Below are 17211 nucleotides of genomic sequence, written 5' to 3'. Positions count from 1 at the left end.
ATAGTGAAATAGTGTCCCATATATGAAATAGCAAAATCGGGGTTTCTTTTTTGGAATTTATGTATTTTTAAAATATATTCAAGTAGTGGATGGTTAAATAAGGAATCCATGGATATGGAAGGCTGACTATATAGTGTAGTATTTTGTTGAAATTCTTACAACCAGTCTAGGCAATTACACCAGAGGAAGGAACAGTTTACTGCATACATGCTCATACACCCTGGATGACTGATAGACTACACCACACCGCTAAAAACAGAAATGTAGCAATATCAGTTTCAGTTTCATTTTGGGGGCATGTTTGGCTGCTTTTAGGGGGGACAGGGAAGGTAAGGGAGCAAAATTACCACATTTTGCAGCAATTTTGGCCTGATTTTGATCATCAGAAGCAAAAAAATGACCTTGTAAAATATTAAATTGGGGGTGCCCCAGGGACTTACTGGGGTTTCCTAGGATGCACCAGGTCTTTTGGACTTCCAGTGCTCAACTTGGTCAAGCTAGCTGAGGTTTCTGTCAGCTGAAATCAAAAACACCAAGTGGCCAGATATTATCTAAATATACACCAGGAAAAAATGTTGCATCACTTCCAAGTCTCTGGAAACATGCCAGTGTGGTCTCCTTGGGAGTACAGGGGTGAAAACTGGCCATTGGCACAGTTGTCAAGCCTCTTCTACAACTAAGATCAGTAAAGGAATAAAGAAACTCAATTGTTTATAATCTTCGGTATAACATGGCTATGCTTGTGAGAAAAAGAGTAAATCAGGCTAAGAAAAAGCTCTGCTAACTGTTGAAAGATTTGATATACAAGATTACACAGCATTTACTGTTTCTTTTAACAGCAGTGACCTGGGTGGCTGGTATATGTTCTTCCTTCTATTTTGACATGTGAATGGATTGCAAGATTAAGATGTGCACTGCTAGACTGGGAATTAAAAAGACAGACAGAGAGCACATCCAGTTTGCAAAAACATGTGTTCAACAAATGGTGTTAAAATGTGCAAGATTTGCCTTAAGCAGGCAACATTGCTTTTTCTGCCTTGTCCATAAAGAAAGTGAGGACAGGTGAACAGAGGAGAACACACATAGAGTATATTACAAGACCTCTCTTTCAAAAACTGTTAATATTGGCTGGCATTCTATATTGCAGTTATGGTTTTGTAACCTAGGATTACAAATTCCTAACTGTTATGTATTCAGTAAAACCTTGTAGTCTTGCTGTAAGGCTATGGGTGCATCTATTTTGTAGAAATAATGCAGATTGACATCGCAGATAATTTTTTAAGTTCTTTAGCTTTCTCTGCCAAAGAGTGCTGGTGCCGCACAAAACTACAAATCCCAGGATTTCCAAATAAATCCCAAATAAAAGTGGAGGGCACCATGACAGTTAAAGGGGTGTCAGACTACATTATTTGTACAATGTGGATGCACTCTACATAAATGGTCTCATTGGCCTTGTCTACATGGGCCATGAACAACATATGGCCCAAACCCTGGTTCTGATGCACGCAGTCTGGACAAATGTCCACCACATTCTGCACTAGAACCAGGGTATAACACCCTTAACACAAATTTTAAAAATTTACCTCTAAGTCCAGTAAGAACAGAGCCCTCTGTTCCCATACTAAGACAGATGTCTGCACATGCATCCAACTGAGCCATCCTGTGTGTCCACCGTCACCAGTCACTCACTCTGAGGTCAATTATTGTTACCCAAAGAAAGGTGGAAAGGACTGGGAGTCCACACCAACTATCAGCATTACCTCAAATGTTGGGGAAATTGGCTTTGCAAGAGGCTGGGTAACCTTTAGGACTGTTGGCACCTGTTTATACCAGTAATGACTGAAGAGAGCTCTAGGATTTGGGGTGAATTAAAAGAGTTTTATTAAGAAATAAATCCAGACTGCAGTCACACATACACAATAGCAATCCACACAGACATCACATCCAGAGCTAACTCAAATGGAAATATGGAAACAGGATAGTAGCGTTTGGTGGGTTTTCAGGGAGTAATAATTACCTGTCTGATGAGTAGACCATGGAAAGCTGGAATGGCTCAGACTGGGAGGTTTGAGGGCAGCATAGCTGCATATATGGGGCAACTGTTTGTGTACTGTGAGCATGCAAAAGCCAGGTTTCTGAGACCCATACTTATACCTGATGACTAGCCTGTGGGGGTGTACTTAATGATCTCAAGCACTGTAACAAAGACCTCATGGCTTTCTCAGGAATGAGCAGTGGGTTTCTGGACTGCTTGGTGGTTTTAATTTTACTGTGACAAAAACAGCACTTGGATCAGGACATCCCCAGGTTGGATGGACAAAGAAGCTTGGCTGGGAACACAACAGTGGGTAAGCAGGGAGGTTGGCTTACTGTTTGGGGTACAAGGAGATCCTTTGGTCTCAAGGTGCAAGAGGAAATGCAGATAACGTGAGGAAAGGAAGGCGGACTTAGTACACCCATCTCAATTTTATTGTCCCATTATTTGGATGCTCCTTTTCTCCTGGGAACCTGACCTAATATTCCTGAAAAATCATTGATGTCTCAAAAGCATGCTGTCTCTAGATATGGAATATGAAATATGGGGGCCTCAAAATATAGTGTGGGGTATGCAGGGTGTGCTAACATGATAATTGCTGGGTGCCTTGTTCTGAGCTCTGAAGTGACCAACCTGTGGCAGTGGTAGATGCAGACAGCAACCTTGGCACAAGAATAGAGGACAGGTAGAGAGGGCAGGTTGGGACAAGTCTGGGGCCAAGATTGTCTGGGAAGCCCTTGGAGTATCTTGGCCAGTGCAAACAAGGGCATTGTTTTCACTACAGAAAACATTTTTCTACTTCTAATACCTTCTCAAAGCACTCTGCCTCCATTCATTTCACATTCAGTTTCTACTTTGATAAAATGATATGCCTGTCCTGAGAGAGAGAGGAGAAAAAGCTGACAAGAGCAATTCTGTGCAGTAACTGAAGTTTTCAGAATAGTTTTCAATATTTTGCCTTCCAGAATCCCAAGTGAAAACAGAGGGAAAGATGTGACATTTCCACCAAAGTGCTGAAAAGTATCAATGTTGCTTTCCCTGCATATGATTCTTAGCAGAGTGTATTGTTGATTATTTCCAAATGAACATATCCCCCTCCCTTTAGCTGTTCACAAAATAAATGGCCTATATACACTAGCATCTGTGTGTCGGAGTGATGTCTTCTGAAAATGCTGGCTATTATAGCAATAGCTTTAGTGCTGCTGTTCTCTTCCAAAGACCCCAGGAGGCATGGCTGTGATAAAATGAAGCACACCTTAATCTAATTAGAGAGAGATTAGCAATTAAATTTATGTCAGGGAAATTTCATGGACACAATATACAATATATCAAATCAAGCCACTACCTGCTGCTGAGAAATAATTGTATTTCTTTTTGTTTATTATCCAAGCACCACTCATGTGTCTTTTCAACAGATCAAAATAGAGATGAAATAATTATATTCCATGAATCTCCAAAGTCACTGCCCAAGCATGGCATCCTGAATCTGCTTCAGAACTTGATGTCTGAGAAGCAAATTTGCCAAGGCATGCTTCTAGACCTCATTGCCAGGCAAGCCAATTGTGGTATATGCTATCCTTGGAGGGCCAATTTTGGCCAACATGAGTTTCATTCCAGTCCTAAATTAAAACTTGTCTTTGTAATAAATACCTTTGGGACATACTGATTTCATTCAAATCTGTGTGTGTGTGTGTGTGTGTGTGTGTGTGTGTGTGTGTGTGTACACACATACATACTCACATACAGTATTAAATTATGTTAACTTTAGCTTTTCAAATGATGCCGTTGTTTAATATGCTTTTAGAATGTTGAGATTATTTTTATGGCTTGAAACTGTTATTGTTCTAATTTTAAATTGTGTAGGCTAACTGGAGATTTTATGATGTGGGGTGGGATATAAATATTTTAAATAAAATATACAATAAATAACATAAATGGCTGAAGGAATGGGCCTGGAACACATGGATATTGTCTAGCATAAGCTCAGCATGGGGGATAAAGCAGGGGTTCCAGTGAGAATTAAATAAAATTTGAGTTCCTTGTACAGTTCAATGCCACATTCTTTAGCAGTTCTCCACCTCCACACCACTGACCTCTATTACCTCTACAATTCCCAGCTCTCCTAGGACTGTACGATCTCAGGGTGCCACCTCTGGGTGACATAATAAAGACCTCCCCCAACTCCATACACACATACCAAACTGAAGGGGAAGTGGAACTTTGCTTGCTAGCCACATTATGATAACAACACACTTGCTGACCATGCCGACCAGCCACTGAATACTTGATGTTAGTGAGAACCCTAAAGAGCTCCACAGTGCAGTCAGGAAGTAGTGGCCATTAAGCACATTAAGACACATTTATGTGACCATTAAGCACATTAATGCATATTACAGTCCTCTGGACATGAGTTATGTGCCCCTCTGGCCATTCATCTCTGTTCATAGTCACAGTTGTGTGTGCCATATGGCCTCTACTGAATTATTTCTATTTCTCCAAGTAGGAAACAAAGCTGTATAGCGGTGTATGAGCATAATTTGCATGCTTAGTGCATGATACTGCAACACACGTGCACATGTTCCTTGTTCACATGCTTTGTTCACATTCAGCAACATTAAGAAGCCTACAAACAGGGGGAGAAAAATCCTCAAAATTTGGCATTTTACCCCAGTAAACCTAAATGCCTTAAAGTCACCAGCTCCCATCTGACCTTGGAAGCTAAGAAGGGTCAGCTCTAGTTCATACTTGGTTAGGAAAATGCCAGTGAAGACCAGATGCTGTAGACTATTTCTCAGAGGAAGGAACTGGTAAGACTGAGTATTCCTTGCCTAAGAAAACCCTATGGAATTCAGGAGGTCACCATAAGTCAATAGCAACTTGAAGGCACATACACACAAGATAAAATACAAGAAGCTTCATAAACACCAACAAATGTTTATGTAAGACGTGAGACATTAAAATAACATTAGAAGGGAGGAGACCCAAAAGAACAAACAGAATACTAAGGAATGCACAGTATTAGTTTTTGCTTTTTGTTTTGGTTGGGTTGGTGTTGGGTTTCTGCTTTGATTTTTTTTTAATGTTATAATAATATTGATAATTCCACAAGACTTGTCAATGTGACATTATTATTATTATTATTACCTTGGAAAGATTGGTGGACACGGGATGCCGCCCTGTAAGTTCAGTTAACCTCACACCTGCCTATTTTTGATAGCTCCCAAGACTGGGATTCTTTACCTCGACCACAGCAACCAAAACTCTTCCACAGACATTTCATACAGCCATTAAAACCTCCTCCTCCTCCCACAGCCATGGGGCAGGGGCATCACAGGATCATCTGGCTATACCTCTATTAGCAGATGTGAAATGGAAGATGAACAGGGACTGTGGGAAAGAAGTTGCATGTCATCAGTGGAGAAGAGAGCCAAAGGGTAATGGGTTATTTGGGGGAATTGGTGCCAGAATACTCCAGGGACTGGCCAGAATAGTCCAAGTGTGCATGAGTACTTGGTGTTGTTGCTCTGTGTAATGTAGTTGATGTATCATGCTTAGGGACATCACAAGGGCCATCCCGTGTGACATAGGACTCAGGTTTTAGTTTTGAAGTCTGAAGGCTAGTGATAGTCCTGGCTAGGCACTCCTAATTCAGAGGGGTGAGATATCCCTGCTTGCCTTGCCCCTCCCTGAGCCCACTTACTGTAATAGCTTAACACTCTCAAGTGTGGTAGAGGAAATGCCCATTCACCACAGTTGATTTAAAATTAAGACGTCACTCCAAGGGCCTTATCACATGTGAAACAAAAGCTCCAATTCAAAGCGAGGGGGGAGCAGAGTCACTTTGGATCCAAGGCAATTCACATGATTTATTATCATACCTGAGGAATGAAATTGTGGTCTCTACTTGGGCAAAGCGGAGCGAGTGCACATTGTATTACCACACCAGAGGGATTCAACAATCCGAATTGGCACCCTTGTGCATGCTCAATGGGGCTTGGGATGCTGTCATCCTTCTCTGCCCCCTCCTTAGCTGTCATCCTTCATCGGGGTGAAGGAGGAGGCAGGGGATGATGGGACAGGTCGCAGGAGCCACTGGGGAGCAAGATCAGGGTGAAGGAGCAGGCAGGGGATGATGGGACAGGTGGCAGGGTGCCAGAGGGGGGAGATCAGGGTGAAGGAGCAGGCAGGGAGTGATGGGACAGGTGGCAGGGGGTCACTGGGGGTGAGATCAGGGTGAAGGAGCAGGCAGGGGATGATGGGACAGGTGGCAGGAGTCACTCTGAATTGACTGTGGATCCACCTCAGAACGACCCCCCCCATAGAAAGCAATCATGTCTGATAATACATCACGTTATAATCTGAATGCGCATGGCTGGACCCGCAGTGACTCTGGATCTGAGCTGCAAAAGCCTTCATGTGCTAAGGCCCCAATTCATTTCTCCATCTAGAATGGAGGGAAAGGGGCTCCTGTTCTTTGCCTCAGGCAACAAAACATCTTGCAACAGCCCTGGTCAGTCAGAACTCCCCTTTTGGAAAAGAGCCCTGAATGACAGCTGTGTGCACTAATCCAGTGCATGAGGCCCCCATGTTGTGCCAAGAGACATAATGACAACATGAAGCATATCCAGGATGCATGTCCAGGAGGCACCATCTCATTCATCCCACTGAATAGATTCCTTTTTAATTGAGTCCCAATCTGGGGAAAAGGTGGGATAGAAATAATTATTGTTCTTGTTGTTGTTATACATGTGTAGTGATTTTGGTTTTAGTTTCTTGTATGCAGGCTATTCACTTAACTATAAAAAGTGGCAAGCCACAAGACTGGCTTGTATATTGTATTTTTGCAGGTATGAGAATCACAGTTTATTCAAAGGTTTTCAAAGTTACTTATTCTACTACATATTCCAGAATCCCCAGTCATGTGTGACCAGTACTCAGAATGCTACAACTCTAAATTCTGTGGGTTGAAAGTTATAGGGGAAAATGAATTTCCCTAAATTCAGCATCTCAGGGCAGTGTAACCACTAACCATTAAAAATGATTATCATTTGGAAGACACACACAGAGAGAACTGTAATCCAGGTGAAGGTGCCTTGAAATGCACTCTAGAGAGGGGAAATTGGCAGCCTTGCACCATTTTTGTTGTTTGTCTTCCAATTATGTTATTCCCTAACATGTGTAAATAAATAAAATATTCCAAGGATGCTATAGTTTTACAAAACTCTCTCTTTTAAAGGAAACCAAATAGGGAGCATTAGTCTTTGAAAACTGTTGAATTGGGGAAGGATATACCAGCATGACTGGGAACTTATTGATGGGTTGTCCCCATCAGTGGTGAGGTGTGCTCTAACAATGCTTTGAGGACAAGGCAGCAATGAGATAGGGATAACATTGTGAGGTAGGTATTGCCAAAGGTGCTATTTTCCAACTTTTACAGTGGTTTAAAGGTGCGTGTGATAAAATCCATAGACTTTAACTCCCAGCTAGTCTTTAAAACATTGGGCAGTGGAGACAAATGTTCTCCACCCGACAACAGAACAAGGATTTTCAAAGAGCAGAAGCAGACTCCACTTTGGGTCCTGGATCCCTGTTTGTAAGTCATCAGGACCCTGGCAATTCATGGGGTTATTCACCATATACCTTAACACAAAGGTTTTATTTTAAGGATCTTAAAATAAGATTTCCATGTGCTGTAATGACAGTGCTGCCTTCAACATTACAAAAGCTGTAATCTTAAATTACTGTGGGTTGTTACAACGACATGTGCAAAGATCATGTGTACAATCTCTTTCACTCTTTGGCTCACTAACTCTCCCATTAAAAGTCACTTTACCACTCTTACTTATTAGGCCACTGAGAGACATGACAGTAATGAATTGTTCCTAGTATTGTTTCCTTTTTTGTACAATTCACTCTCATCATCTGGCTGCAGGGAAAAGGCTGAGAAGACTAATTTTACACAGTAAAATATCACTCCAAATGGAAAAAGAAATCCAATACATATTAAAATAGGACATGACTAAGGCCTTAATGAGATCATTCAATTTCAGTTTTTAAAATGTTCTGATTTTAATAATATGGCATGTGCTCCAGACTTCTAGAAGTCATTTTAAAACTGATACAAACAAGCCCTAAATTTAGAAAGTCAAGTCATATTTGCAGTAGCCTGTCTCACCCTCTCACTATCAGGCACGCTAATTTCCCACTTAATGTGATCTCTTAGGGAGAAATTTGCAAATTTGACTTACTGAGTAAGGAGGAGACAATTTGGCCTGGAAAAACTTTATGCTACACCAAGGAAAATTACTCACTGATCCCTATGGGAAAGAGATAATCCTTTCACTGGCGTCTGAAATGCCTGCCACTGAATGAAGGTCACTTTACATGCATTCTCAAAACATTAAGTGGGATAATTTTTTCCACACAAAATGCAAGTGACAATACAGAGGCAATGTATAATTGTCATGTTATATATTCTTTTTTGAATTTCCCATACAACAGAATGCATATCATTAATACAGCTGCAAAATGGTATCTTAATAAATATCTCTCCCTTTATCAGCCCCTCATATCATTGTGATTTTTCTGGGGTATGTTGTTCACATCATAGCCAACAAGTTGCGTTGGGTGGTGAAACCAATATGGGTCTGCTCCTCAGCAGTATCAGGACTATGGAATAATCTTCGGTATACCAGGTATGTAAGGTTTGTTTTTTAAAGATATCTTTTTATCTTCATGTTCCACCAGCTGTGAGCATTGTATGTAACATGACTGTGAGTTTTTAACTGAATTTTTATTCAAGATGAAAATAGCTGGCTTCAGGTATGTGGTAAATCTATAGCTGGTAAGGCAGACAGGTAGACAAGGCTTTGCAATATGGGTTCCTTGCAATTCATTAGTAGTTTTCTAAATTCTTGAACAAAACTTTCCTAATGACAAAGGAATGATTCAAACCTGTTTTCTTGAGCATCAATTGTAATTTGGCATGAGATATCCATATGCACGAACATTTCTCAGAAGAAAACAAGGACACATGCCTCTAAGCAGCATCAGAATATGGACAAGATAGAGAAAGATTTTAATGAGGAAGAACACCCAGGCTTTTGTCTGAGTCTACAGAGAAGGACAAGATGCCACCCTCCTATCCTGGATGAGTTAAATGAGTGCAAATTACTTTTGTATTCTGACCTCATTTTGCACCACTTGAAGTAAGCTGAGGACAAAGGGGGTAAGCGGGAGAAGGACAGATTTTTTTAAAGCAGCTGAAAAAGTGGCATGACAGAGGATTAATCAGATAATTGGTGGGTATGGATGTCTGAATGAACCCACTTTTGAGTTTAACAAGTTTTTTGAGATCAAACAAGTAGATGACATCCTTGTAATATGACATACTTTTAAAGAGACCTGGTCCACCAGCAATGGCATCCCTAGAATTGGTGTCGCCCGGTGTGGTAACTGATGGTGTCACCACCCCTTGACCTCTTCCCATTTCACACCATACAGAATCCTTAGCAATCCTTTTTTGCACTAATGTTACTTATAAATTGCAACTCCCTTGTAGCACTGAGTGCAATACTAATAGTTGTGATAAACAACAAGCAAAATTAAAATTGTACCTTCAAATTACAATATCATATTCACAACCTAAAGTATTTACATAGGCATAGTGAAGATTTGGTTAAAATGTGATTTTTTAAAGATTTTTTTTAAAAAATTAAAAAATAAAATTTCAATTTTTTTACAAAATTAAATTTAAAAATTTTGAAATTTGAATTTAAAAAAAAATACAATGGCCTCTCCTTTCTCCTCACACTGAGCATTACCCACTCCCATCATCTTTTAAAGCATTTTAAAGGGAAGCAGGTGAACAGCTCATTTCTGCCAAAACGTAGGTGTTTTAGGAGCAGTGGTGTCACCCCCCCCCCCACTTAGGGTGTCACCTGGTGCAGTCCACACACACCACACACCCCTAGTGACGCCACAGCCCATCATTAGGCAGCATGATTCTACTGCTTCAGGCAGTGGGTGCTGAAAGCAGGAATTATTTGTTGTGGGATGGAGCCTGCCATTCATCCTCTAAATTAGTCTGTGCCCTCAGATATGATGGAGAATGCTATCATACCACTAGTGCTCAGGTAAGACTGAAATGCTAGTCTGTTCAGCTTCTGCATGTGGAATTAGGGCAGGGTATGGGTACTAGCCACATACCTTGGGCAGGAAAATGTCTTTGACCAGACCTGCTTTTTACAGACCAGCTTTCAACGTTCACCTCATTCCTATCTTGTCAAACTGCACACTACTATGCCACAAAATATGTTACTTTGGAGGATTCAGATTGACACTTTTGCCTATCATTTCCCAAACTGGCCTTTCAGCAAGACCAGTGGTCAAGCAAACTCTGTGCACTCCCAACACAGAAGACTGAATGGGGAAGGGAGGAGCATCATGGACTGTGGATAATAGGGCTGCTGTGTCTAACTTAAAGATAACATCAGTTCCTGGAGTTGTTATTTTCTTGTTATCCCATTCCACCAAGAAAATCTAGATGCCTCCTTCACACACAAAAGCACAACCATTCTCTCTCTCTCTCTCTCTCTCTCTCTCTCTCGTTCTCAATTCAATCTAAGCATGCCACTTTCCTGCTCCATTAACTCCACAAGCTCCTCACATCTCTGGGATTGTTGCTATTATTTACTTCCATTGCATGTGGGGCCTGAAAGGCTCTTGGTCAGGCTCACTGGGCTGACCCCTTTGCACAATGAAAACAGTGTCTCTGCTTCAAAGATTTTTAATGTCTGGGCTCGGTGGTCTCAAGTATTTTATTTCACCTTCCTAAGAAATAACCATGCTTTTGCATGTGCGGCTGTAAGCAAAGAAAATGAGGTTAGAGGAGAAATCAAATGGTAACAATTCATTCATTTACCAAAGAGGCTGGTAAAACAAATAATCTTCATTGCTGCTTTCTCTTCTTCTTTTTTTTCTTTTGCTGAATCCAGCATTTTGTAACTCTTCTCCAATCCTTAGGAGAGAAAGCTGTGTGCAGGGTTTGTCCTTAACTCTGTGTGTCTTTTGTAATTGTGAATCTGGAGAGAGAGAGAGAGAGAGAGAGGATGAGAAAATATAGGGCACAGAAAAATACTTCTGGGGACTATAATTTCCAGCATTCCCCCAGTCAGACAAAGCAATCCAAGTCTTTTACCATGCTCTGCCCAAACCAGCAAAGCAGAAGAGAATGACAGGCTCAGGGCCAGTACCAAATCTTTGCAGGGCTCTTTTCAAGGCACCTTTTGATGCTCCCTCAGTCATTGATGCAGAACCAAGGAATTGGTTTCAGAGGAGACAATTCTTTTTGGCAGGTGGAAGGTAGCTATTCTCATTCCTCTACCAGTGGAAGGTGATGGCATCAATGTCAGGAGTGCAGAGATTTTGCTCTGGGTTTTATTGCACACTTCAACTTCAACCCTATAGCCAAAATAGATTCAGTATCTTAGATAGCTCATTTAAAAGTATCCACACCCCTGACATGGAAGCCACCAGCGGCCACTGTCTTCCACAGCAACAAGGTCTGCAGGGCTACATTTCTATTTAAAACAGGCAGAAGAAACATCTCTCACTTGTTTTCCTACCCCCACCCACAATATCCCTAGCCCTCATTAATTTCCTCATCAACATCACCCCTTGCAATTCACTCTTGCCCACCTCATAGACCAGGGGTCGGCAACCTCCGGCCCGCGGGCCGGATGCGGCCCACGGGCACCTTTCTGCCAGCCCCCGGTCCCTCCTGCTGCCGAAATCGCCGCCGATTTTGGCCGCTCCGGCTGCCATTTTGCCCTTCAAAATGGCGGCGCCCATTAGGAGGCCCGATGCGGCCTCCGGAGCCCTGAATTGGGGCTCCAGCAGCAGCACCGGGCCTCTGGGAGGCCCGATGCGGCCTCAGGAGCCCTGAATCGGGGCTCCAGGAGCCGCACCGGGCCTTCAAATGGGCGCCGCCCACCTCCCTCCTGGCTCCGCCCACCTCCCTCCAGGCTCCACCCACCTCCCTCCTGGCTCCGTCCTCCCTCCTTCCTCCTATAAATGGAGGGGCGGGGGGAAGGAGGAGGAGGCAGAGAGAGGGAGGGAGGGAGGGAGGGAGGGGAGGAGGAGGAGAGATAGACAGAGGGTGGGAGGGAAAGAAGAGAGAGGGAGGGGAGGAGAGAGAGAGAGAGGGAGGGAGAGAGGGAGGGAGGGGAGAAGAGAGAGCGATAGAGAGAGAGGGTGGGAGGGTGGGAGTGAGAGGGAGGGAGGAAGGGAGAGAAAGAAAGTGGTTTGAGACAGTGGCATGCATTTTTTGCTGTTTTGTGGCCTTGCCTAATCGCTTCCATTCTTGCAAATATTGCTATTATTATTATTGTTGTTATCCTTTGATATTCTCTTTGCAAAATCCCCCTACATGGACTTGCTTGCTCTTTTCTGGGTTGAGACAGTGGCATGCATTTTTTGCTGTTTTGTGGCCTTGCCTAGTCGCTTCCATTCTTGCAAATATTGCTATTATTGTTGTTGTTGTTATCCTTTGGTATTCTCTTTGCAAAATCCCCCCACATGGACTTGCTTGCTCTTTTCTGGGTTGAGACAGTGTGCATGCATTTTTCCTGTGTTATGGCATTGCCAGCCCTAGTAGCTTCTTGCAAATATTATTATTATTATTATGCGGCTCCGCCCCCGGAGGGTGGAAACTCCGCCCCCAGATAGTGGAAGCTCCGCCCTGGCATGTGGCTCCGCCCCCGGATAGTGGAAGCTCCACCCTGGCATGTGGCTCCGCCCCAGAGGGTGGAAGCTCCACCCAGAGGGTGGAAGCTCCACCCCCCGTGTGCGGCTCCACCCCCCGGCTTCGGCCCCCCAGTTGTCCGAGGGACAGCAACCCGGCCCCCGGCTCAAAAAGGTTGCCTACCCCTGCCATAGACACATACACAGTGTCCCTTATCTGTATATGTCCTTTTTTGTTTGTTTGTTTCTGCAGGGTCTGGTAGTCCCTTCCTCCCTTCACAGTACCCTGTTTCCCCCAACTTACTAATAAGTGTCTGAAGCTGCCCTTCAGTGTTACTCCAGGCTTCACAGACAGCAGGCAAGATCAGAGAAGTGACTGGCTCTAAGACCCTATAGCCAGATGTAAAATGATGATACTGGGGTTAAGAAGCACCAAAGTCCTCCAGAAGTCTCAATTCAGCTGTGATCATTGTGCATCTGGCTTTGGTAATGCAACTGGCTGCTTCTCTGCTCCTGCTTGCTTGTTATGAAGCACAGAATGGGCATGCAGGTCAGCTTCAGGGGCTTTTCAGTAAGTTAGAGGGAGGATACATGGCTTAGTATAGCATTGGTTCACACTACAGTGATATAATGTTGGATCAAGGCCATGATGTGAATCATCTAAGTCCAAACTTCTTAAACTGTAAACATTCAGCAGAAAACAAAATTGCAATAGGAGAAAGACCACAACATATATGTATGATGTCTGCTAGCTCCTAAGTGACTAGCTTTATTTTAACTCCCACAGTGGTGGCCACTATTTTAAGGAAGATTGCAAAGGAGCTATCCAGGGTGCTGAACATATTTCTGACCCACCACCTTAGATACCTCATTTCAAGTTTTTCAGCACATTGTTCCATAGAGATGGAAGGCACTAGCTGCCAATGACATCCCACAATGTCTAAACCAGGTGTGAGCAGAGCCAAGGCATACAGAATCTACATTATGTGTTGGTTGGCTTGTTGTAGAATTGAGAAGTCCACAACTGGATCTGGGTGCAAAATAACTTGAACTGGTTACCTTACAATTTCCAATGATGTTGCCTCTAGCTGAGCATATGCCCAGATCAAAACCTTGTTTTCATTGCCACCAAACTGACCTCATGGTCCTTTCACACACTGAAACCCTCTCATAATTTTTCCTTTGTTTCTCTTTGTTCACCACTATAGCAATAGCAATCAATAGCAAGTACATTTCTATACCGCTTGTCAGGGCACTTAAGTACTCCCTAAGCGGTTTACAATGTGTAAACTAATTGCTCCCATCAAACACTCATTTTAGCAACCTTGAAGTGATGCAAGCCTGAGTTGAGCCTGAATCCCTGGCTGGTATTGGACTCACAACCTTGTAATTTGTGAGTAAGTGGCTGCAGTACAGGCATTTAACCACTGCACCACCAGGGCTCTTCCTCTGATTTAGAAAATGGGGAGGTAGCACTTAGTTTGGTGTAGAGCTTGGAAAAGATAACTTCTTTAGACCACAACTCTCAGAATTCATGAGAAGATGTGGCAGTGGAGGAGGCATGTTAGTTTGCTGGAAAAAGTAACAATTTGGGTTTCTTAAGGCTGTGATAGGAACCTGCAAGCTAATTTCATAAAGCCCTCAGTATTCATATTGCCCAGAAGCAGATGAAAGGCTCTCCCCTCCACCCCAAATGCCACTGCCCTGGCCTCAGATGGAGAGAAGAGGCAGACACAGCTCCATCATGACTTTTGAGTGTAGATGAAAGTCCCTTCCTCCATCCAACTATCATGTCTTTGATCTCAGAGGGAGAGAATAAGAGACAGGTGCCACTTTACTACGACTAGGCTCAGAAGTAGATGAAAGGCCTTCCCTCCACTCCAACTTCCACTGCCTTGGACTCAGAGGGAGAGAAGAAGAGGCAGTTTCTGCTGGACCTAATCCCTTTTTGGACTGCCATGCCCCCTTCCTTGTGTGTCCTGTCTTATTTAGATCATAAGCCTGAGGGCCAGGAATGGTCAGATTAACCATTTGTAGCCTTTGTGGCTGAAAAGCATGGTATAAATACTCCAGATATATAATAAATAGATATATTCTGGCTGTCCAGTCACAGCAGTGACAACATGTTAGTTTGGAAATCAACATGGAAACCACCCCTCCCTACCCAGGATCACACAGGGAGTATCCAAAAATTTTAATTATCATAAAGACGTTATAGAGATACTTACATGAAACTTTTTGTCTAAAGTAGTTTTCTTTCCACAGGCTGTAGAAGACATCAACTAGCATGATGAACAAAATGTCGTGGCATGATCAGCAAAGGCGTCCATCTCCTAGTTACCAATGCACCTGTCCATACAGCCCAAGCATCCATTGTTGCCACCCACCAATTAGGCTATGAACTTTTGCAGCATCCACCTTATTTACCTGATCTTGCGCCAAGCGACCTCTTCCTCTTTCCTGAGATGAAGAAACCACTTCGTGGTTGGCGATTTGACAACAGAGAAGATGTCATTTGTGAAGTGGAGCAGTGGTTTTTGAGCAAAGCGGACGACTTCTACAAAGAAGACTTGAAACAGGTGAAGAAACGCTGGCAAAAACGTTTGACTCTGCAGGGAGACTATGTGGAGAAGAACTAACTTTGACCATTGCAAGTGACTATTGTATGTTTTTTATTTCATGGTGATAATTAAAGCTTTTGGATACCCCCTCATATATACCCCACTCTCTTTCATGCCCGCATTCTCTGAAGATACCAACCATAGATGCTGATGAAACGTCAGAAATAAACTCTTCCAGAACATGGCCGCATAGCCTGAAAAACCCACAAAAAACTATGGATGTTAGCCATGAAAGCCTTCATCTTCACACAGCATGTTAGTTTGCTTAAAAAAAAAACAGTGATAGTTTGGGTTTCATAAGGCTGAGATAGGAATCTGTAACCTAATTTCATAAAAACCCTCAGTATTCATAAAGCCCAGCAGCAGATGATAGGCCTTTTCTTCACCCCAACTGCCACTGCCCTGTCCTTAGAAAGGAAAGTGGAAGAGGCAGGCACAATCCTTTCTGTAATGACCCTCTGGAATTTGCTTTCTCTTCTAACTAGTGGGTGTGTGTGCATGCATATGCATAAGCAGAAGGGTAAGCAAAGGCAGTGGTGGCTGGGGACTTCCATGTCTGTGTGGTGATTAATTCATCCCTAGAAGCTGAACACTAGTTCCAACATAGTTTCAATACCTTAGATAGCTTCTTTTGGTCAGACTAATGCTACAAATGGATTTAATGCTCCACCAGCATAGGATCCACTAAGATTCAATGGGCTTGGCTGAGGAAGAGGCCTGGCTTAAGTTCACCCAGTCAAGGAACAGCTGAATTAAAATTGGAACCAGATAGTTCCCTGATTCCAAAGCTTCCTCACATCCACTTTACCATACTGAATGCTGTCTTATCATTACTTCTAAGTGCACCCCAGTTCTACAGTTGCATCAAATTGTAGATAGACCATGACAAAATGAACCCACAAGAAGGAGTTTTATTTATTTAGCTCAACCAACATTTGTTTTTATTGACCTGGAATGGTCCTTTTTCCCCACTTTCTCTCATATTGGCAAGCAGTCCTGTTAATGTTAGTTCAGCAATTTTTATCTTAAAGGAAATAATTGGGGTTATTAGTGTAAAGTAGTTCCTGATGAAATTTATGTTGTTTAATGGACTGTAAAAATATGGCATAGTGACTAATGTGTTTGTATTGCTCTTTGGAAATTATCCAGATAAAAAAACAAGTCTAGTGTTGAGGCATATTTATATGCTCAGCAATATACAACTGAAAAGCTATCACTCAATGGCTAGTGTTGATCATTCATGCACACATCTTGTTTATTCTATAACTTGGGGGAAGGGGTCCTGAAACAGTAAAATTTCAAAATCCTGTGAGATGTACAATTTCTGTGAAAAGAAGAAGAAACAATTAGAAACTGCTAGAAAATTTGTATTGCTATGGTTAATGGAATTAATGGACTTTTTGTCCACACTGGCAGCCCTGAAATGTAGGATGCATGCAGGAATCACAACAATGAAAAAACAAATTTTTTAACTGTTAACAATTTTTAATAGAATGGATTTTTCAGCTGTTATCTTTTTAGTTTAATTGTGTTCAGCTGTATCATGTTTTAATCTATGTTTCTGATCTATGTTTGTGAACCACGTGTCATGCGATACTGGGAGAAATTTACAATACAGATTAAATAAAATCAGATACAGTTTGGTAAAGCAACCAGTCACAGAGTAGGTCAAGAGTGGTGTATGGGTTTGAATGGTGGACTAGGTATGTGGAAGACCAGGGTTCAAATCCCCACTCAGTCATAGAAATACACTGGGTGACCTTGGGCAAGGCATATTCTCTCAGCATCAAAGGAAGGCAATAGCAAACCTCC

At 42.5% G+C, this 17211-nt stretch overlaps 1 protein-coding gene across 2 annotated transcripts in view; it reads left to right on the top strand.

Moving 5' to 3' along the window:
- LOC149311345 (trophoblast glycoprotein-like) overlaps positions 1-16947 on the top strand; it is a 103891-nt gene extending 86944 nt beyond the window's left edge. For both annotated transcript variants that reach the window (XR_016281781.1, XR_016281780.1), the window contains one exon: positions 15044-16947. The gene's annotated coding sequence lies outside the window, so the exon portion shown is untranslated. The remainder of the gene's footprint in view (positions 1-15043) is intronic.
- The last annotated feature ends 264 nt before the right edge of the window (positions 16948-17211 follow it).

The sequence above is a fragment of the Sceloporus occidentalis genome, unplaced genomic scaffold (assembly GCF_023333645.1).
Source record: "Sceloporus occidentalis isolate IW3139 unplaced genomic scaffold, rSceOcc1.0.p SCAF_6, whole genome shotgun sequence".
Taxonomy (NCBI): Eukaryota; Metazoa; Chordata; class Lepidosauria; order Squamata; family Phrynosomatidae; genus Sceloporus; species Sceloporus occidentalis.
The sequence above is the reverse complement of the archived record's forward strand: the minus strand, read 5'-3'. Positions and strand labels throughout refer to the sequence as shown.